At 38.7% G+C, this 24,209-nt stretch overlaps 1 long non-coding RNA gene across 1 annotated transcript in view; it reads left to right on the forward strand.

Moving 5' to 3' along the window:
- The window catches only part of LOC110397339, a 246,945-nt gene extending 225,590 nt beyond the window's left edge, over positions 1 to 21,355 (forward strand). The window contains exon 4 of the long non-coding RNA XR_002437713.1: positions 21,238 to 21,355. This is a non-coding gene — a long non-coding RNA (uncharacterized LOC110397339). The remainder of the gene's footprint in view (positions 1 to 21,237) is intronic.

Raw genomic sequence — 24,209 nt, forward strand, 5'->3', positions numbered from 1 at the left:
CTTACATCAACAAAAATGAATTTCCCACCCCAGTGTCAACATAATATCACAGCACCAAGGGAGGTGGACAGTTAGACACACTCTACTCCCTGTCCTTTTACTGCATTACAGTGCTAACTCTAAAACAATTATTACACTCTCTGGGTTAATAAAACAGTTAATTGATCAAGGTTATTGATTAAAAAGAGCATAGAAACCCAGGAATGTGGGAAACCCCTTCTAGAACCTGTAGTGAATCAGGCAGAGGAAAAAGTTGCCACCGTGTCCTTCACTCCAGATTAAAGGTACCACACACCAGAAACAGTCTCTCTCTTGCTGCCTAAATTATTATTAATTACTTGTGAAAGTAGGGCACAGCTGCAACAAGGAAACATAACAAAATCATCTCAGAGTACTGAGCAGCCCAGCAGTTCGGCACTCGCAGGGAGGTTTCTGCCCTGGATAGTTTCACCTGGCTCTGACATTCCCTCCCTCACCTTACTGCACAGCCTCTCACATCATCATGTGGAACATCTGTGTAGATAGAGAATTCCTCTAGGACTTGTTTGGTATCATCTAATGCAGTAGAAATAAATGAAGTAAAATATAAACTAATAAGATAAAGTATTAGGATGTGAAAAGATAAAATCTTTAAAGATTTGTCTATCTGGCTTGCTCAATGGAGTCTAAAGCTTACTGTGTCCTGTTGAAGAGAAACATGTATGTAGATTCTGCTGCTAAGGTTTTCCCTTCATCTAAATGCTGTTATCAGTTTCAGGTATACTGAAAAATATTGGCAGTAAATTAGGTATTTCCAGCAGGAGGAACCTATCTCTACTAGAAGTAGTTTAGTGAATGCGTGAGCTATTGCTATGTGGATTTGGGGAGACAAATACCACAGTGAAATTAAATGTCCATTTTACTTTCTGTTTTGTGGCCATAAAAAGCACAGCTGAACCCTTGCAAGGGCACTACTGTCCCATCTGACAGTATATCTGGATACGTGCTTTCTCTTCTTGACAAGATTGTTGTGGGAAGCTTTTTCTTTAAAAAAAAAAAATCTTCTGGTTTAAATGGGAAATGATAAAAATAATGAAGGAGAAATAGTTTGTGAAAAATATCCACATTCTGATTTTATTTGATCCTTACTCCTTAACCAGTAATTCTAAATAAATATTGTGGAGGCTGAAAATTAGTGTCACTTCATTGAAAGGGCATGATGTAAACAACAGAAGAAGAAATGGTTTCAGTCTTGACAGAGTGGCTTTTCTTCCTAATCTACAAACCAGAATGCTTCTGAAAGCAAAACTACTGTCTTTTTAAAATTTTCTGTGGGAAAACAACAACAAAAAAAAGGCATTTCTGACCACTTCATCCATCTATCCAGTTACCAATTCTGCATATGGAGTATAGTGGATTTGTGTGCTTGTTGCAGAAATATCTGCATCATCTGTCTGCTGCAGGACACAAGATCTGACAGGTGAAAGAGAACAGGAGGCTGGGAAGAGGGCACACTTCTTAGACATCGACTTAAGAAAGTCCATAACTCCTAAGAAAGCACCTATGCAAGTGATTCTAATGCTGCGCTTCCCTTGAATATTTAGAGCAGTCACTCAAATAATGTCTCCCCTGCAGAAAACCAGCAAAATGCTAAAAGCTGCTTAACACTTTATTCCTAGCAAGTAGGTTTCTAAAGTGGCAAGTCAGCCCATAACAACTGGTTCTTAGCAGCACGTGGCAGACATTAAAGTTCTGATCCCATCTTTAGGATGTTTTAGGGCCCAGTCTCTGCTATTCTTTAAAAATGATTGAGGGAATGAAAAAAGGAGGGGGGGGGGGAAAGCTGTCAGCAGATTGTGCTTCATCTTTGTAGACCAAATGGCCAGTGGTTTACTGAACTGTCTTTTTCAGATGCCTTTTCCAGGAAGACTTTTATTAAAGAATTCTTTCTAATCATTCTGGAAATGGGGAGTTAACTGCTGCTTTATGCATGACTTCAGTTACTACCATTATCTAGGAAACAAGACAAAGTGCTTTGTATGTTCTTGAATGTATTGCTTAGAAATACTAGCGTATCAAATACTTCTTACAACTCTAGTTTTTTCACTTTAGTTTGCTAAAATCCTTAGAGTATCAGTGGAAATGTACTAGGAGCTGAATCATTGCCCTTTAATCAACAGAATCTCCTGTGAAAATAGGATGCACAGCCTAAGATATAAGATCCAGATCCATTAAAGTTGTGGTGCCAAGGAATTAGAGTGGTAAAACATATAATACTGTGAGACTCCAGGTCTCGAGGAATTTACCCCACTAATGTACGCACTGGGAACCTGCTTGACTTACTTCAGGAAGGTTGTGCAAAAGATGGGGAAACACATTTGCCTTAAGAAAGGGACAGTTTGTTAATTACTTAATCAAATGGTACAGAGGTGAACACCTGGAGCACAAAAAGAGTATTAGCACTGCCAACAAGATAAGAACAGTGAATATTCCATGGAGAGGAAGATGACTCTTATTTTTGGGATATCATAGTTTAAAAACATTTGATCCAGTAGATTCTGTGTCCTGATACCACAGTTCTAAAGATTGCTACTCATAAGCATGGGATGCCTTAAGGATAAGGCAGCCAGTTCTGCTTCCTTTAGTTGTACTTAGCAGACTTTCTCTTATACTTCCTTTAGATGCTCACTGTGGAGGGGGAGGGATTCAGTAAAATGACAGTATTTTCTTGTGCCTTTACATAAAGGGTAGGACAGAACCTGCTGAAATCATACCAAAATATCTGTATGTATTATTGATGAACTGAGTCCATTCCAAGGAATGAATGCTGTTAATAAGGCATTTGCGCAGCCTGAGTTATGTGTCTGGTCATTAGCACTGCATGAACATGTGGAAAGTCACGTAACTGTTGTAGCATTCAAAGTTTAGAGGGAGACACTAAGTGAATTCCTTCAAGATATTTGAAGACCTAACAAAAGCATTCTTTTCAAGAACGTAATAACAATTTGAAAGAGCCAGTTTTCAACTTGGTCCATTAATATGCCAAATCTCCTTGAATTCTCATTTGAACAACAGAAAAACAAATGAGAACAGGCTATTGAGAGAGGCTACATGACAAATTTCTATATATCGTGTGCAAGTTCCTGTATTAAAAGTTAATCTAGAGCACTGTGAGGAAAATGTCCTTCCTAAATGATCTAATGAAAACGACTCCAGAAAGACCTTATAATGTCCTTCCAGTGCCTAAAGGGGCATACAGGAAAGCTGGAGAGGGACTCTTTATCAGAGAGTGTAGTGATAGGACAAGAGGTAATAGATTTAAACTAAAAGAGGGGAGCTTTAGATTGGATATTAGGAAGAAATTCTTCATGAGAGTGGTAAGGCATTGAAACAGGTTGCCCAGGTAAGTTGTGGATGCCCCATCTCTGTAAGTGTTCAAAGGATGGGACTTAGAGCAATATGGCCCAGGGGAAATTGTTCCTGCCTATGGCAGAGGGTGTGGAACTAGGTGATCGTTAAGGACCGTTAAGCCATTCTCTGATTCTTTGACAAGTTACTGGTTTGCTTCCCATGCCGCCATAATAGCCACAAAAAAAAAAAAGAAAAATCATAATCACTGCAGAACTACCTTTGCTACAGCTAGAATGCATTTGCTCAATGCAATCATGGCCCCCGGATAATATCACTAAAATTCATAATAGCATGTTTATTTGGGAAAAAAACATCTACTGAACATACAGGCTGTATGATTGTCATACCTTTTGGACTGAAAAAATACTAGCTTTGCAGATGAGAGAAAAGCTGCAACCCTAGAACTCGTGAAAAGAAAGTGTACTTACTGCATCTGCCCAAACTGGGACAAAAGTGGGAGCTTTTGAAGGAAGTTTTTCAGATGTTGGAGGAATTCACTTACAACCTGTAATCCCATGCATAAGCACCAACTTCCATCGCCAAATTATACTATCAATTTTACAGCAAAGGCTCTAAGAAAGTGGGCTTTAAGCGGTTTCCATGTTGTGAAACAGTGTATTCTAGCACATCCCATCACATGCTGTGTGCAAGTCACCCAGCATGGATGTGCTGCCATGCTATAATAATCTGTGTCTGGGCAATTGTCAGCAAAATAGACCGAATAATCAGTAGTTGATAAGGACAACCAACATCTAGAGCTATCCCAAAGTTTAATAGATGGAATTTCTGTCAAAGCAATATATGTGCTTGCCCCAGGAAAGTGCTCATGCACAGCATGTGGAAGTTATAAGAGAGTGCTTATGAAAAAGCTGATGGTAACTCCTTACTGTATCTTGCGAGGTCATCTCAGTGAATAGTTTGAGGGAGAAACTGAAGAAAATTAATGCATAATTAAAAAAAATCAGATAGGCTTAGATTTACACCCCTGGACTTGAACTTTAGACTTTCTTTACAGACAGAGATCAACTCATCTCTGTTGGGAGGGAATGAATCAGTCTTTGGTTGTACTGTGCTCTACACTGATTATAAAGACTGCCTAAATAATTAGAAAAGAATGGAGTAGTTCAGTTGAAAGGCACTGTCAGAGGTCATCGAGTCCAAATTCCAGACTACTTCAGGGCTAACCAATAGTTAAAGCATGCTGTTGGGAACGTTGTTCTGATGCCTCTTGAACACTAACAGGCATGGGGTATCGAAGACCTCTCTTTATTCTGCAAAGATTACTCTGACCAACAGAAGATAAGACATAGAAATTCTTTGAAGGCATCACAATTACTTAATCCCAAGTGTTATTCATAGTTAAAATTTCTGGCATAGGATCACTGACTGATGAAGGAGATAATCCAAATGGGAAATCATGGAAAGTGGTACATTAGCAAGCCTAAAGGTTGCTATATGACACTGTCTCTTTCTAGACTCCATCCTCCTTTTCTGCTCCTTCCAAATACAGAGATTAAATAGGTATTCAGTGCAAACATTTCTTGTGGGAAGCTAGTCAGCTCAACCCTAGCAAGTTGTATGTTGGTCGCTGCAAGTAGAAATTAGAAAGATGTGATTCTGGGAAGAGCAACATACTTTTTTTTTTTTTCTAAACCTAGGCAGCAACCATGGAAAATGTTTTTCCAATTTCTGTTAAGTTTCTCCTTCACTGAATTGCTCCCATCTCAATATTTTCCATATTTATTCAATCAAGTGTTACTTTATCTGAATTTATAGTAGGCAAACTAGTTATACTGAACAGAACATGATTCTTTGCTCATGGTTTAAAGCCTTGCTGATTTTTAGCATGCAATCTGTATAAAACAATCAACTTTCTATTGTGGACATACTAAATCACTAGGTTCTAGTTGCTTCCCCTTTTCTTTTGCAGTTTAGGATGCAGTTCCTCAAAATGGATGACATTTATTGTGTCATCTTCCCTTTTAACTTATTTTTCCACTCAGCAGCACCTATTGGAACAAAAATTTGAAACAGAATGGCAAGAAAATGAAGCACCATAACTTAACAACTTCCCTGCTACTTCACCTTTTAGGTCCCTCTCTAATTTTCTCACAAAACACAGATCTGCTCCATTGCCATTAGTTAATGTTTTGTACAAAATAGATCTATCAGCTCTGAATCTTGTTCCATAAAGAATGCGTTCATTTTTATAATGATTTTTTTAAAGGCATTTATTAAAAGCCTTTATATGTTTGCTGTTCTGTGAAACGTTCTGACATGTAACTGTTAGGAAAAAAAAAAATTGGTATCTGTTCCAAAGCTAGTTATGTACTGCAAAAACCATTTCCTCATAAAGCCTCATCACCTGAAAGAGGGTTGGATTAGTTGGCCATATATGTAGCCAGAAACAGTGCAAGGGTTTGTAGATTTATGAGAGAACGAGAAGACTGTTTATTTGCTTTGCCCATACTTCTACTTGGATGTCTCTATTCAAAATATTTTGAACTTGCAATGAGGTGTAATGCCTTTCATGTGTGTCTGCAGGAATATGAGAAGAATGCTCATGAAAGCGAATTTCTCATTATTATTAATTTCATCTCCCTAGTTGTTGAGGATGAGGATTACATTCCCTCTGGTATTTATGTGCATATTCAGTTCTAAATTAAAATTCACTTCTAACAAACCTACATTTTTTTCAGTGTAAAAGTATAGCCGTGATGGACAAAGTTGGTTTTAGAGGAAAAACGGAAACTCCAGTTGCTAGCCTGAAGCTTGATTTGCTTTTCTGTAGACAGACTGATGGACAGTTGGTGCATGCATGCTCTATCTTCCTGGCTTGTAGTTTCCAACAGAATAGAGAAAAAGGCATGGGTAGGACTACAAAAGTCAAGATTTAGCCTCCTGTAATTTGTCCATGGATGTTTATTGCTTGTTATGGAATGAAAGAGCAGTAATTTGAAAACTGACATCTTAATTCTTCCAATTTTTTTTTCCAGTAGAAATGTGTGTGTGTGTTTACATTTTCTGATGCAATTTTCCCTGGAAGCCATTTTTGTTTTCTGAATACTTCAATAGAATAACACAACCCTAATGCCCTTCTCTTTGTTAGTCAACAAAAACTCTTAACTGCCTGCCTCCATAATGTAGATTATCATAGAATCATAGAATGGCCTGGGTTGAAAAGGACCTCAAAGATCATCTAGTTTCAACCCCCTTGCTGAGCGCAGGGTTGCCAACCACTAGACCAGGCTGCCCAGAGCCACATCCAGCCGGGCCATGAACACCTCCAGGGATGAGGCATCCACAACCTCCTTGGGCAACCTGTTCCTTGCGTCACCACTCTCCATGTGAATCACACCCTCTGTGTGATTATCAGATGCGTTTAATTGAATGGGAAGAATTTCACCCTGGTGCAATGCCATTACCCACCTGGAGTTTCTGTAATATTGGATCTGGCCTCTAGGAATTTATTATTCAGGCTGGCTAAGCAATGCCATCGTGCTGTTCTTCAGTGTACATAGTTCAGCCAGTAGTACCTTGAGGATAAGCACAGGTTATGGAATATGGTTTGGATAGATTACTGCGATTTATGAATTACACCGTTACTATGGTCTACAGAGAATGATCTATATAGTTTACCAGGCTATCTCCCATTAGGCCCAAAAGAACTGAAAGCTAGGCAAGTCACTACAAACCGTGAGTAATTACAGTATCAGAATAACATAAAGTTATGTTATTCCTAGTGATAGGACAAGGGGGAATGGTTTTAAGCTGAGACAGGGGAGATTTAGGTTAGATATTAGGAGGAAGTTTTTCACTCGGAGGGTGGTGATGCACCGGAACAGGTTGCCCAGGGAGGTTGTGGATGCCCCGTCCTTGGAGGCATTCAAGGCCAGACTGGACGTGGCTCTGGGCAGCCTGGTCTAGTGGTTGGCGACCCTGCACTTGGCAGGGGGGTTGAGACTCGATGATCTTTGAGGTCCTTTTCAACGCAGGCCATTCTATGATTCTGTTCATTACATTCAACCTAAACCGTGCGTGTGTGCTTGAGGATAGACTCTGTAGTTACTGCAGAGAGAAGAGTGCTACTTGCTTTTCCTCTGATCATTTCAGAATATTTGCTCTCAACTATACTAACTCAGGAGGATGTAAAATGGAAAAGTATTCTCCTTTTTGTCTTTGATTGTATCGCAGCTTCCCCAAGTTTAGAAGTTTACGGAAGTTTTTTCCATTTGCTTCTTTACTCTGGACTGTTGTGTAAAACTTGAAGCTGTGGCAGGCTGACCTTAGTGTTGATTCAAATGTGCTGCTAGATGGCTAGTGCAAATGGATAGGAATCTATAAAGAGAGTCATCTAGCTCACTTGAGGTAAAGTAAATTAATTTTTGATTGGATGGTTTCCTGTGAATCACAAACTGTACTGATTTTCTATTTTGAAGTATCTATCTCTATCTTTCTGGACTTGAGTGAGGAATGGAGGAGTTTCTTCTTCAATTATAAGTCACTTTTTTAAAATTTTAATTTAGTTGTGGGAGAAATATTTTGGTGGCATTTTTCCAGTCCTGACATTCATGCACACACTGAGCATTTTTAAAAATAACTGCAACACAGAAAGGCGCTGGGATAAATTTCTTACAAGAAAAGTTCTACAACCATTCCCCACTGCCTTGTACCCTCCCCTCCTCTGAAAGCAATTTCTATAACTGTATAGCAACTTCTATAGCTATACAGCTTTCACAGCAGCATATATGCATCTGAAAAAAAGAAAACTGAAAACGGAAACTATATGCTTTAATCTGTTATTATTTTCTGAGGAAGTAATTATGCAAAGATAACTATATGCTTCACCTTTCTCTCTTAACATTTCCTGTAAAGAACAGCTTTTTAACATTTTGCTACCTATCCAGTGGGTAAAGCAAGAGCAAAATATCTATTAAAAATGACTTTCCAGAGGAAAACAGTTTCTTAATGAAATGAAGAATTTAAACGTCTCTACTTTCCCTTCTAAAAATGCTATACGTGTCAAAAATACTTGTGACTTCAACCAAACCCTGACTGAACATCTGAGAAAATGGAAAGTGAGGACGCATCTGGTCAGTTAATGGCCAGGTTCTCATGACTGTAACATGCACCTTCAGTAACCCCCATTACAGTGCTTCAATTCTATCTTTGCTCCCTGTTCATAGTCATAAAGACCCACACTCTTTTTCATTTTACTAAAAGCCCCCAGAATGTTTTTTCATAGGCGTCATTGCCATTGAACAGATGGGTAAGCCAAAACAGAGCCATGTGTAGTGATTTGCCAAGAACTGGTAAGTGTTAGAAGTAAAATCTAGGTTTCCAGCCTGATCATACTACTTCCATGCAGGAAGGGAGACCTGCAAGTCCTTTTGAGGACTAGCAGTGGGAGGGATATGTATGACATATGACTTTACCCTATCACCTAATCCCATATCTCTATTCTTTTTCCCTAAACGTTTCTCACCATTCCCAGAAAATACACTATACAAGGCTGAGTGGATATTTGATACTAAGGTAAGGGCGTGTTTTCCTGATACTATCAGAAATAGAAAGGATTCCTTCTAGCCACATCTTCTTTAAAGTTTTGAGAAGACAACGCTTGATTGCTTTATATTTTATTGACTGCACATTCCAGAGTTTTGAGATAATCTATACTGATTTCTGTGCAAATGCTTGTAGAGAACCTGAGGGGAAAAAAAAAAAAAAACAAAACAAACTCCTCATTGCAACAAAAGCAAATACAGCACGAATTAACAAAAATCAGTTCCAGTAATGTGGCATTTCTAGCTCTGGCTGATAAGATCCTGTAGAAAAGAAAAGGCAAATGTCCTTTTTTAAATTATCTCCCCTTTCCTCCCCTCCCCCTTAAAAAGGACTTACTGTGAAAAGTGTTCAATCTAGCAAAGTGTCAAAGCATATTATTCTCCTACCAGCTTGCCAGCCTGCATTCCTGCTTTCTGGGGCAGCAGATGTTGCTTATTATCAGGATTTCAAACAACTTGGTAATCTCTCTGTCCTCATCCAAAGATCAACAAAGGATCTGGAACACTCTCCTTAGTGGAACTTTAGATCATCTTTTTCAAAGACAGTTTCACACTTACAGAACACTGAGGGGAGGGAAGGGGGCATGGAGTGCTCATGCTGCTGTACTAATCTTAAAATCTGTTATCCTCATGAAAACCGTGTGCTACTGGAAACTGCTGAGCTCTTCTGAAGGGATCACGTTTTCCTGGAGTCTTGAAGTAGTTCTGAAGAGCTAGTTCAAGTCTTTAATTATTGTGAACAGGCGTACAGCAATGTCTCCTTTCAAGAAAATACATCAATCTTTCGTAACTGAATTCTTATCAGTAGTATACCGTAGGTTTTGATATAGGTCATGCAACATCTTCTTACAGGTTCATGTAAGAACAGGTCCTCTCAACTCCCCAGCTCTTAGCCTACAAAGCTAGATGCTTCTTTCTATCTGCAGTTATATCTGTGGACTCTTTCTGAAAGAAATGTTAAGAACAGGTCTGTAAGAGAACAAGAAAATATTCTTCTATATAACCATTTTCTGTAGTTCTATAAAATATAGTAAGTCTTCTCATATTGATCATTTCCTTATACCTTTCCACATTTACTAAAGGTATATCACTGAAAACATTATATTTCCTCTTATGACTGCATTTTATATTATGAACCTGAGTAAGAATGATTTACTTTGACGCAGGTGTAAGAGTAACATTGTTTGATTCTAGTGAGCAAGTGGGATGCTGGACAATTAGGTTTTTGATGAAGTCAAGACCTTGAAAATACATCTCCTGGTTTTGCTATCTCACAGTTTTTGGTTAACAAGCCAAGGGTTCTCTGATTGTCTTGGACTCCATTCAGACAGTCGCCAGATTTGCAGGAAGCTTTATTGACATGTCAGGATGAACCACAAGCTCAAAGGGCTGAGAGCATTGTAGACCATTCCTGGCAAATGAGTGTCGAAGATGGGACACTCAATTTCTGTTCAGTGATTGCATAAAGTATCACATTTAACTTAGCTGTACTTCGTTTCATAACTAATCACACACCAAAGTGATTTCTATATCAGGAATCTCATTTGATAATCTGCTGTAATGTTGCTTCCTGATTCCAGAGCAAATGCAGTACTTTTACTAAATGTGTCACTTACAGTAGTAGTAAGTGGTATCTGTGAGGACTGCTTGGAAAGTAATACCTCCTATTTTATGATGCTGGAAAACATCAGAGGCAGATGTTGGTGGTATGACAGTAGAGGTTGAACCTGCCCACCAGTATTCCATTACTTGTTGCCATGCAACAGATGGCAGCAGAGGGGCAGTCTGACAGAATGGCATCTGATATGGAAGTGTGAATGAAGCAGAGGGATAGAATTGAATTTCTCTGTTTAGGAAAAAATGACACTCACTGACATTCATTGATGTTTGCTGAAAGTTTCTGGAAACTGACCAGTAGATGTGAGCAGAGTGGGGAAGTGGGTGATGTGCTTCAGCAGTAGCGACAGCAACAGTGGGTCACCTTTGCTGGTGCAGAACATGCAGGTGCTTGTTCACTGCTGGTGAAATGTATAGTTAATGATGGTGACCATCGAAAAACAGTGTTTTGTAGCTGAGAATTTGCTCTAACAAACAGTATTTCTGCGGTTTTTGTTTCCATTGTTGTTTCTATGGTAATAAATAGGAGGCATTACTTTTGGAGTGACCTATGTACATTATCACTCACTGTATGCATTGCTATTTCACCCACGATGATGCCCTTATTATGAACTGCAAGACCAGAATAACGGGCTCTAGCCTCTTTTGTTTTGGCTACATAAACCCTGAAGCCCCTTCCTGAATAAGAAAGTGCTGTTTTAGACTTCATTTTACCGCCTGTTCAAGGGCCCCTCCAACATTGCTTCTGAGCTGCTGCAGTACGCCTCCCACCCTAATGGTGGCAGAAAAGCCCTACACTTCACTCCATGAACTGCAACTAATGCGAACTACATCAGGTGAAAAATAACAGGGCACATCCTGCTGTAGGAGTTCAAAAACAACAGGAAAACTATCAACAGAGTGAGAGATGCTCGATAGATCATTGCCAGGGAAAAGACTGCAGCTGCTTAATATAGGCAGAGCTAAAGCTATAAGTGGTAAAATCATGAGGCATTATTGCTTGTATGCCCCAAACTGGAAGAAATGCAATAGAATTATCAGGCACGTTTTACATGAATGAAGGGAGATAGGTGCTTTTGTTTGTTTTAAGCAGAGTTCTTTACTAACATTTGGATTCAGTGTTAGAAGACATAGTACTTTTAACAACGTCTAACAACAAAGCAGAGTTGGCATCTTTGTGGATGCCTCTGTCAAAATTAGAATAGATGGATAATGAAACAAATATGTTCATGGAACTGATTTGCAGATAAGAGATGGATTCTGTAAACCATTTTGTTTGCTTAAGACCTGAGAAAACATTTAGGCAATGTTTCTAAAAATTCACTTTCTTCTAGTAGTAAGTTATAAAATTCCCTTCTCATGGTCAGCTTTTGAGTCAGCCAAAGCTAGTCATACATCTCCTGCATTCAGCCTGTGGTTATGTCATGCAATCTGACAAGTAAAACAAAACTGGAGTCAAATCAGTCACCTGATTCTAGCACAGAACATTTTCTTTTCTTTCCTTTTTTTTTTTTTTTTTTAACAAAACATTGTTTCTGGTAAGGCCCTGCTACAGTAAATCAAAGGCATCACGCTACCTATCATGGGGACAGAAGAAGATTTTCTTTTAATGAAAAAAAAAAAGGCATAAATGACTCGGGTATCTTTCTTTTCTGTCTGTCAGGTCAATTGATCTTTTGCAGCAGTACAGGAACAGTACTGAATTTTCATTGAATTTTCATCAAATTTTCAGTGCTGCTGAATTTTCTGTATACTTCTTGGTGAAGTATGCTGAGTGCTTATAACTTTGCAAATTTGATACTGATCCTGTGTTCATTAAATATATTGACAAAATTTATTCTTCTGAAATGCTGAAAAGAAGGAAAGGGAAAGTCTGTGTTAAGCTGGATCTCATTCACATCTGCAGCAGTAGTATTATGCTGCTCTAATTCCTGGGAAGTCTCACAAAATTCACTATAAAGTTTAAATTGAAGAGAAACCAAAATGTGTTAAACTGAGAAAATGTAAAGACAATATACAACCAAACAAAAAAATCCTTGACCTTTTGGCCAAGTAGCATCTGTGCTGCCCTTATTCCTATGCAATAGCTATATGATGTGCTGAAACACAGATTTATCTAAGAAGTGTTTTTGGAAGGTACTTTGGGAGGTTACTTTATCTGATACACTAATCAAAGCAGACAATTTCCAAGTTAAATCATGCACTTGTATGGTGATAGGCAATATCTGAGTGGAAGGCCCTGGAAAGAAACTCCAGGTCACAACATTATACAGATCAAGAGTCATACTTTTTCTTCCTTACAGATCCTTTTCCTCTGGATAATGTTTTTTAAAAAGATTGTCTTCTCCCCTATTTTTTCCTCCATCCTGGTTTTGACTGAGGCAACTTTTTTCCCACCTTCTTTTTCATAGTCTACTCTTTCAAGGCAATAAGAAAGCAAATAACCACTTGAAAATGTTATGATGAACAAGTATCTCTGTGAAATTAGTGGCAAGCAGAAAAACAAATGGTTGCCATATACAGGACCAGAGTAAAGAGAGACCCCAAAAAGGAAGAAAATACCTGCCACCATACATTTTCTTGGGATCACTGGAGAGGAGATAGATGTTTGTCTCCAACCATGGCCATAGGAGTCCTAGTGTGATGCCCAGAGCAGAAGTTTGTAAAAGTGACATCAAAGAATGCCTCACCAGTGTCTGAAAGGTGTAGACATGGGTTGGTTGTGTTACTGCCAGTGGTGATTCTATGCACATCTGCAATTCAAAACACAAATGGGAGCCTGTGTCCTTTGGCTTTAACAGGGCTCTACTGTATCACTATACAAAAAGGAATGATAACAATTAAACCTGTGAAGATAGAGTTACATAAGGGGACAAGGAAGCAAATAAAATTTAAAAGCAATATTTGAATGTGGTTGTGGGGAGGGGGCAAGGGACAAGGAGGTGAAGGAAACCATTAAAATAAGGGAAGTAATGAGAACAAACACTGCTTCACTGCCATGACTAAAAAACAATCCACGGTTCCAGAACTTCCTTTCCTTCCTTATTGAATAGATAAACTTCTTGAGGAATTTCTTAAGCTACATTTGAAATTAACAAATGCACCTGTGCAGTTTCCTCAACTTAATGGCAATAACTTCAGAAGAAGCAGACCCTAGGAGAGTTTTCCTCTGCCAGGATGTAGAAGTGTACACAAGAGTTGTCTGGCAGATCTAGAACACCCAATCCAGCCTTCTTCTCTTGGGAAAAGGGCTGTCATGAGGATTTTGTTTCCTGCCTTATTGAATCAACAAAGCTTCATGTGTATGAAAACACAGAGCAGCAGTTACAATTCAAAACTTAAGAATGGGTGTTACATAGAAGATGCTAAATTCCTCAAGATCTGAGTGTATGGAAGAGTCCCAAAGCCTTTTCCATTTGATGCTCCTTTAGAATTGCCATTGTAACTCAATGTCTTCACTTTCTTAATAAAGTAGCCAATCATCTTCCAACTACTGATAATGCTGAAGGCCTTCGAGCTTCTGATGATAGTGAGAAGCATAACTTAATTGTGCCTATTGAGCAGAAACATTTGGAAGGAGCTGTTGTCTCCCTTGTGGCTAGAGAGGCCTTGCAGAGATCTTGATGAATTAGAGGGCTGGTCAATCACCAACCACTTGAAGTTTAACAACAGCAAGTGCTGGATTCTGCACCTGGGATGGGGTAACCCTGGCAAAATGTGCAGACTGGGGGACAAGAGGCTGGAGAGAGGCTCTAATCTATGCTCAAATCTATGCTATAATCTGTGATTCAATGATTTCATCAGACGATTTAAATTTACTTGCTTCTATGTGGTGTTCCTAGTTCTTGCTTGTAAAGCAGCTGCATTTCACTATCACAATATCCTATCTTTAGTTTGCACCTTTTTATTGTGTCACCTTCAATCGGTTTGCTCGTTGATGTTGTTCTATTAAGATCAATGGCAGTTCCAGCATTACTTTGAACTGCAGCAGTCACACACCTAATCTCTAACCCTCATTTAATTCAACCTCGCTTTTTACAAGCATTTTTCCATGCCCTTGTTCATTCTTGTTAAACCTCAATTAATTCTTCATTATCCTTTTTGAGATCAAGTACCCACAACTGAGCATAGCGTTTGAACTAGGAGTGAACTTGTAATGTAAAGAATGACATTTATAATTGTTTCCATCTTATTCTTTATCCTCAGGCATCCTTCTGTTTTGTTGTCTTCTCTTACCAGATCTGCAGATCAAGCAGAAGTCTGTATTGATCTGCCAAAAGAATCTTCTGTTAAATCACTTAAGGATCTCCTAACTTCAGCTGCTAGCCGAAGGCAAAATCTTTATGACTCTAAATTCTTAAAAGCCCCCCAGACAACAGCCATATGAAATATTGTAGCAACATTCATTCAAAACGTGGTCAATAGGGTTGTACAAGCCAGCCACAACATTTTGAAATACCATCCTTTGCTCCATATGACTGCTGTAGAGGCAGCCAAAGGAGAAGAGAGTGTAGGAGGAGGCTCTTCAAAAGCTGTTAGCTTTGGATTGAAATCCATAAAATCTGGTGGGAAGCTCTTACAAGTAGAAGGTTCTCCATGCTTAAAGCAGGCTTCCAAAATAGCTGCCAAACTAACATGCTGCTGGAAAGGGAGGATTTCACTCCTTGGATTCCTTTCTCTTTTAGGATGGGGCTGTGCTAATGTCAGGTAATTTTCAAAATTTAAGCAAAGCTTTCTCTCTCTCCAGGGAGCATACACAAAAGTATAGGCACAATGCTGCATTCTTTTCAGAAGATTAGAAAATCTTTGCAAAGAACTCAAAAGATATGACTTTGCTGCGCCTGCATTTCAACATAATGGCCTTCTCTAAAGGCCATTTAGGAAAGCGATACCTATGGTGAATGATCTGGAGGAGAAGATGTACGAGTAGCAGCTGAGGTCCCTTAGTTTGTTCAGTTCAGAGCAGAGGAGGCTGAGGGGAGGCCTCATGATGGCCTACAATTCTTCATGAGGGGAGCAGAGAGCAATGCTGATCTCTGCTCTCTGCTGACAGTGACAGGACCAGAGAGTCCTGCATGGAGCTGCATCAGGGGCAGGTCAGAGTGTTAGGAAAAGGTTCTTCACCAGAGGGTGGTGGGTACAGCCCCAAGCTGCGGGAATTCGAGGAACGTTTGGACAATGCTCTCAGACAAAGGGTTTGGATTTTGGTTGGTCCTGTGTGGAGCCAGGAGTTAGACATTGGTAATCCTTGTGTGCCCCTTCCAACTCAGGATACTCTATGATATTATGATTCTATGATTCTCCAATCTCTCAGTTTCCCATGAATGCGATAACTTGTCTCATGACTCTAGAGTACTTAAAAGCACAGAGAAGAGAAGGGGCAGTCTGAGTATTCAATTTCTTAGCTTTGTCAAGGGAAAGGAATTTGTTAAGGGAAAAAAGGGAAGAGGAATTTGTCAAGGGAAAGGAATTAATGTATTTCTGTTGGTTTATAAATAAAGCACAGTGATGTACACGTTTCCACAGCCATGACTGGCTCTAGAGAAGCCCAGTCCTATCCTTCACACTGCTGAGATTTGTTTTTGTATACACACTTGATTTTCCATGATGTTTGAAATTTCCTTTTGTCTGATATGAACTGTGTGATTGTGGCAAACCCACCCAGTCCAGCATGAGGTTGGAAACTCTTGCTATCGTACTGCCAAGAGATAATTAACTCAGTAATGTTAACACGCACACTTGGCATTCATCTATCACACAGGGTGGGAACAGAATGCAACAAGATCTGCATCATAACCATCTATTGACCCCACCGTCTGCTCTGTCCCAGCTGCCCACGCATCCACTTCAGATACCAGAGAGCAAAGATGGAAAACTTAAGTGGCAGGAAGCACTATGAGAAACTGTTTGTGTTTCTCTTTCAAGGCCCCATCTCATTTCCCTGCCTCCCCATCAACTATCCATTGTGCAGCTTGTCTCTTCTCTCTGTGTTGACCAACAGAACCCTGTAGACTGGTTTCCTATTTCCTATGAAGAGCATATTTCAGAAAGATGCACATGCTGTGAAAATCTCTAAAAAAAAAAAAAAAAGCTCAAAAGCTGACTGAATTACCCTGCAGGTGTGATATTTAAATGCCTGTGGCTCAAAGCTCTGTTGTAAAGCCAAATGTTCAGTTTTTCATACTTGGTGCATTTGGCCAAGGAAGACTGAAGTGAGTTATCCAAATGGGAAAGCTTTGTACTTGGGAAGGAGTCTAAAATTACATGTAAGTATTACATTGCTGACAATCTAAAATACTTTGTACCTCAGAAGTGACTGGAATCTACCTGTTTGGAATAAAATCTTGTCTTGTTTTGAATCAGTGCTTGTCTGGTTTAGGGATTCTGTCCACAAATCTTCTCTCAGAAGCGGCTCCTTCTAGCCCTTGGTCATGATACTAAAAATCCCGAGAGGCCTGCTGCTGTAATTGTCATTAATTATTATTTCCTCATCTCTCTACCATCTCTTGCCGTGCAAAAATAGTTGCTGTTGACTTGGTAAAAAGTTCTAGTGAGAATGCACCTGCCTACACAGCCTGTATGATATAATCATTGCCTGAATTAATAATTTATGTGCAATTCCACCTATTTCAGAATGTTTTATAAAGTAGAGAGAAAGGAAACAATTCCTCAAAGAAAGAAACAAAACATCCCAACCTTTAAAAGTCCCCAAGTTAAAAATCTTTCACATTTTTACTATTGAGACAGTAGTAGGTTTGGTTAATGCTTGTGAGTACTTTATATTCTGTAAATAGTCATTATTGTTATATGATACATTTTCTAGCATATCTCAGTTAAAGAGTCTCCGAAGGGAATAAAGATATTCTTTCTGCCTTACAGGAAAGTAGAGCCAGTAAACCAGACTGGAAGTCCAATTATGAATGTAGAAGTAACTATATTGTTTAGAAAGGGCCCACAACATACTTTTCCTGGCCTGGGAGCAACAGTGGAGCAAGTGTTTAACAGTCTATGGGAGAAAAATTTTAATGTAATGCATCCAAAAAACCCATGTGAAAAGTAGATTTTCAAAAATACTTAGCAGTCTGCAACTGCAATGGTAGCTTATTTTATGAATCTGAAAAGAATCTGAAAAAACCTGTTGAATATCCATTTCTTCTATTACTTCAGAAACGTTCAGCACTGAGTCCTTTTAGAAAGCCAGTGGTGAGTCCTGATTTTTGGAGTTGCTGTTCACCTGCAGTTCTTATCCACTTCAGGTGAAGAAAAGATGACCAATTTCATAGGGGCAGGGTACGAATTGAGACAAGAGGCACAGCTGAAGGTTTGATGATATTGTAGGCTATGATCTGAGCTGATCAGAACACAAATTAAAGAGGTTTCTAACAGCTAATTGTTTGCAAGAATTAATTTCTACATTAAAAGCTAATATTTAATCTCAGAAATATATCCTTTGCTATCCTTTTAATCAGTAATTTTGGAACGAAATGTTCAGAATTGTGAGAAATTCATAAGATTTCAATGAAACCTTCCTAATCTTATGCATGTGGGTTTGACTATTTTAACCCTAGTATTTAGTTCTGACAGAAGGAAGAGGGAATTTAAAAGTGAAAAGGAAAGAATCAAAATGCAGAAATGGAATAATTATTGACATACATGATAAGAAACATGTTCATTACATGTCAAAGAGGTCAGGATAGTTAGCAGCATTAGTATGTACATGATCTGGAGCAACAACAAATCTGCCAAAGTGCCACTACATAAAGGGCTAAGGCAAAAGAGAAGTGAAAAAAATCTCAATTACTGAACCCACTACTATTTTTTTTTGCAATCTCATACATTCCATGCCGACACAACCCAATTCCATATTACTTCTTTCTGTAGCAACATTTGTTTTGGAGTAGGACCTATGGTATTTCCCAGTTCCCATTTTTATTAATAGTCCACAGAATACCATCCAGCTGACAGAGTACTAAACCCCACCGTTTCGGCATAAAACCCATCAGCAAGCTAAGCAACAATTCTTCCCCTAAAGCAACACTGCTTTGTGCAGGAGATGCTTCATTTTCATACAGCCCCTTAGAGTAGCGGACAGTACTTGGGATAATTCCCAAATATCAAAGGCTGCAAAGTAGGCAGAAGTTAAGGAGGACAATCAGCCAAAATATTTCTCTTTCTGTAACCCTGAGAAAGAGTCCTTGGAAAAGTGCCAGGACAAATTCTGTCCATCCTGATTTTTCTGAATAATACTTTGTTCCATCAAGTGTTCCCATTGAAATGAAACCAGAAATACTAAGAATCTCTGTCAACACTGATGGGCCGAGAGGAATAAATATAAAAAGAAAGAATGAAAATGTTTGAAAAAATGAAGATGGGAAGAATTAAATAAAATGTTATAAATTTTAGAAAAACAAAACAAAACACAAAAAAAAAACAACCAACCAAACAACGACAATAATGGGGTAAAATAAAAGGAAGCTCTTATTTCTTCTCATTTTCCCTTCCTCCACTTTCTGTATTAACAGTGGAGGGCTGTTTTTCACTCAGAAATGCTTCTTTTCAGTAAGGTATGTGTAAGTGTTCAGGCCTGATTAGATGCACATTTTTCCCGACATCATTTGGCTTTGCTTGGATTGCTGTGGTGTTGTGGTTTAACCCAGCAGGCAGCTAAGCACGACAGGACCATTTGCTCACAGCTCTCACAGAGGGATTGAGGAGAGACAGTAAAATGCATGGGCTGAGATAAAGATACTTTAATAAGACAGAAAATGAAAGGAAAATAGTTTTATTGACATACATGTCATATAGAATGTGATACTGAATATTGAAATATTTACTTGGAACTATGCAAAATATTGAAACATTTCAGTATTTATTGAATATGACAGTAGAATTCACTGGGTCCAAACAAATATTGGAGATCCTTGACTTGGGGCCCTATACAATGCAGACAAAACACAATGTCAGACACCCTAGGATTATAACAAGCAACAGGTAGATGGAATAGGCAAAGTAGAAAGTAAATGAAAACAAAAATATGTGGAAGAATAATTAGAAGGCTATGTGCCATGGATTTGGCTCTTATCATTTAACAATACTCTATCAAAGTAGCACAGAGATAAAAAGGAAAGTATGTAGTTGGTTTGTGGCCTTTGTGAGTCTGCTCCAAAAATACCAGCTAAATGAGAGAAACTCTTCAGAGAACAAGATAAGCTGCTATATTTGACTGAGCAGAAGCAGCGGTTTCAGATACAATGGCAGAAGAACCTTTAATGGGAATGAGAGGAAGCAGAAATAGTAGAAGGTGCTTTTTTCCTTGTAAAATTAATCTCTGGTACTTCCAGACAGGAGTTGTTTCACCCTGCATAGGCCTAACTATCCATCAGGAGAACACAGAATCGATCTGTGAAGAGGTTGGTGGTGGAACTGTATGGTATAGTCCAATTCTTTAAAAAGCCAAATGGAAATCTTAAGAAAAATTGGATCTTGCTTTAGCTGAATGCCCACTGTTGCTCTCTGGGAAGCTCAGACGGGAGGCCCGGGTTGCATTCTACAAAATCCAGAGGCAATACAACCAGGACTATAGTAAGAAACACAGTTAAGCATAACTCAGATTAGAACAGAATGGGAATAACAGAAGAGCAATACCAAATGTGTCAATTTTGAAAGGAAAAATAAACCAATATGCCACAGTCATCTGTAATACTGAAGAAAGTGAGAAAAAAACTGTGGGAAACCAGATTCCACAGAAGTAACAAAAGATAGTAGTCAGAATGAAGGAATAGAAGCATTACCTTCTATTACCCTCTCCTCTACTGCATGATTTTTACCCTCTACTCAACACTGGTGAGGCCACACCTGTAGTACTGTGTCCTTAATACCAAGCAAGACTACCTTCTCCTATCAGTAACCAAAAGAATACAAATACATTCCATAAAGCAAAAAAACCTTAAGCAGTTTTGAGAATGTCATGCTACATCTGTTACAGATTGATTCAGAAAACCTAAAGGTATTATAGCATCAAAAGGTACAGAGACATGCTGACCAGGACTTCCAGAATAGCCTACAGGCTACAGTCAGTTCCATTACAGGTTCTAAACTTAGAAATTAAAACTACATCCCTCCATCAGCTGTGCAGAGAGCCAGGCCTTGAATACCAATGGCCAGTAAATGCTTACTTCATCATATTGGAGAGGGCTCCCAGGTACATAGGTACCAAAATCCTTTAACTTCCTTTAGGCTTCGGTATGCATGATCTTTTCTGAAAATATAAGCAAATTTTTCATAGATACACATCAACTCTGATGTTCCCAAGTCAGGAATGAATGCAGCTTTCCCAAGTGTTGTCTGTAGGGAACTGTCACAGTGAGCTTACTGCTCTGTTTACAACTCCTGCAATAGCAATAAGCATGCCTCCTTACGTTGCCTTTTTGAATTATTCTAGTTTGTCTAAAATTAAATTTTATCTGGCATTTTAAACAATATTATTCATCTCAGGAGCTACATACTGTAGAGGTTTCCATAATTTACCTGTAGGCTGAGCATTGCAAAAATTCAAACTTTATTTTGATATACTCTTCTTATTTCACATGAAAGATTTGAAAGAAATGTTTCTAACCAGAAAGGTGAATACCTAAACTGAAACTCTTTTCTCTTTTTGCTTTTCTAGATCTGATAACGTTATACTTCCAGTGCATCACTAAAAAAATACACAAGCTCCCTGAAAACTGAAATACGGTCAAGAAGGAACAACTGTCAGTTAATTTAAGTGCAAAATGAAAATGTCACGGTAAGTCTTTCTCAAATATCTTCTACTTTCTTAAGAATACATGTTAATTTAGCAAGACAGTACTAAGGACTGCTAGGATTCTATAACTCCTGAAAGGAGGTTGTACCGAGATGGATGTTGGTATCTTTTCCCAGCTAATAGTGATAGGACAAGGGGTAATAGCTTTAAGTTGCACCAGGAGAGGTTCAGGTTGGATATTAGAGAAAAAGTTATTCTCAGAAAGAGTGGTGATGCACTGGCACAGGCTGCCCAGGGAGGTGGTGGAGTTGCCATCCCTGGAGCTGTTCAAGAGACATGGAGATGTGGCACTGAGGGACGTGGTCAGTGGGGATGATGGGATGGGTTGGTGGTTGGACTAGATGGTCTTCATAGTTTTTTCCAGTCTTTGTGATTCTGTGATTCTGATGATACTTCATTGTATTTGAAAATATTAGAAAAATGGATAAGTGTTTGTCCTTTCCCTTTGGTGAACATATATCTTACCATGAACTTTGGAAACAATACCTGATACAGTACACTTACAATATTCAGTGAATGTGATTGATAGTGAAAGAATGAAGGAGTTCTTGAAGTTGGATTGATGTTGGTTTAAGAGGAAATGAGTTTGAAAGTATATAGTTAAAACCTACAGTAGCACTTTTTTATTTCTCTCAAAACTTGACAGGCAAAATGTGTTAATGTTGTAGTCTGACCTGTGGTTTGTGTACAGGGAAAGGGTGGCAGCTCTGCACCAGCCCACCAGAGCTCAACGTTTCAGCTTTGTGTTAGGTATCTTTCCATTTCCATGCTCCTGTTTCAAAGGAAAGTACAAGAGTAACTAACCAGTAAAACAGAATGGATCATAGTTTTCACTGAAGAGGTGAAAAACAAGGAGTGATAAAGATGACAAGGTAAAAGAGTGAATGAACGATGAAATGGAGGGGTAGGAGTGAGTGTAAAGTGTCTACTGCACGCATCCTTTTACAATAAGTAAAGTGATAATCACATAGTTTTATGTAAATATATTATTATCACAAACTTACTGCCTTTCTTGACCAAGCAACAGTTGTTTTAGTCTGTGGCACAGAAAAGGAAAACAGTAGTGACTTTGTCATTGCATATTTATTACAGTAGCTCTGTTAAGAGCACACAGCTAGAACGCATCACCCAGAGTAACTACTCTGCACAGTGGTAACCTATCAGAAAAGATAAAAGACAAAAAATAAAATCAAAACCTCCTTTTCAACAGCTGATTTTTCTCTCCAGCAGCAAACAAAACCCCACAATGAAAACCAGAGAGGACTCCTCTCTTACTCTACCACACAGCAGGCTGACCTATACCAACTAGACCACTCAGCACTCACTTGAAATCTAGATGACTCCTCCAACATTTGCTGCATAATCACAGAAAGAAAATAAGGCTTTTTTTTTTCAAGAAAAAGCTTTTTATTGCTTGCAGTTAATTCATTTTTCTCAAATAGCTATGATGTTACTGCTATGTTAATTAATGCTGTATAAAGCCACCATAATGTTTTTCTAGTTATTTATGAAGTTACCTACACAGGGAGACATACAGATGTATAAATACATACACACGTACGCACTGAGAAAATATGCAATTAAGGAGCATGATTCAAAAACTGAATTTCATTTGCTATTCTTAAGAGGCAGACATGAGCAAAGTGCCAGTAACATTCCAAACACATGTGCACAAATTCCTTATTCCTCACAGTCCCCATTATGATTTGTATATATACCATCTGCCTACATTTTCTCTATTTTAGAGAATTTCAAGAAATAATGGTTATTATGTGCTCTTCTACCTCATCAGCAAGTACATTCCAATACAATGAATTCAGATACTTTTACTGCAGACGGAGAAAAATATGCACCAAATATGTTTTTGACATTTCCAGTGCTTTGTCTTGCTAGTAGGTAATGGTCTGAACATACCAAAAAGTGCCATCTTTGATACTGACAAGACCTAAATCATAGGCAGTGGGCTGGTATGTGGTATAGATTTCCATCATCAATCAGAAATTCCTGCACCTAGGATTTTAGCCTTTTGCTCTGTCACCCGGCAAGGAACGGATTTTTCTTATCCTGGGCCTCAGGCAGCACTGTGGGAGAGAAAGAGAAATTGCATCAATTAGAAAGGAACTATAGTAAGAGTTACTGGGTAGGAGATTGTCTGGGCAGAATTTAATGAGGGGGCCAGTGAGAGAAATGTGAACTGCAATACTGAGCCTGGCCTTGCAGCTCATCACTGGACAGTATGCTCAGAGACACAAACACACTCTTAACAGCAAATGTAAAACTGTGTCATGTCATTCTTAAAATTCAGCGTAATGAGCATTATTCTGACTTTTAAAAGTGTCTTAGAAGCATTAACACAATAAAGAGTGCAATGCGAAGCATTAGTTCAGAAGTGTCAGAACTCCCGAGGATTTGTTTTTACCAACAGGCAGTGCAGTCCAGCACTTAGAACACGGCAACATCTCTCTGCTAAAATGACTTGCTCGTATGCCTAGATTAGAAGCTCTGAAATTTTTAGAACAAATGAAAAAAAAAATTCTTTTGGCAATACACTGCCTCGCAAAGGCTTAATAGGTCATTAGATCCCTGCAGTCCTCTTTGTACTCAGCCACTGAAATCATTTGCACGTCTCCCATTTTTTTCTCCCTGCAATCAAATCAGAAATGCTGGAATAAAATCTTTCTGGTTTCCACATCCAATATTGCTGACTAGCCATGAAAGCTTTGTTAAGCCCTGCAATACTGAGATACCTTTTCTGGGTCACTTGGAGAGGAACTTCAGGCTGAGACAAAATGTTATAGGAAGTGTTAGCTGAAAGTGTAGAAATTTGGCATAGT

This window comes from Numida meleagris, chromosome 4 (assembly GCF_002078875.1).
Source record: "Numida meleagris isolate 19003 breed g44 Domestic line chromosome 4, NumMel1.0, whole genome shotgun sequence".
Lineage (NCBI taxonomy): Eukaryota > Metazoa > Chordata > Aves > Galliformes > Numididae > Numida > Numida meleagris.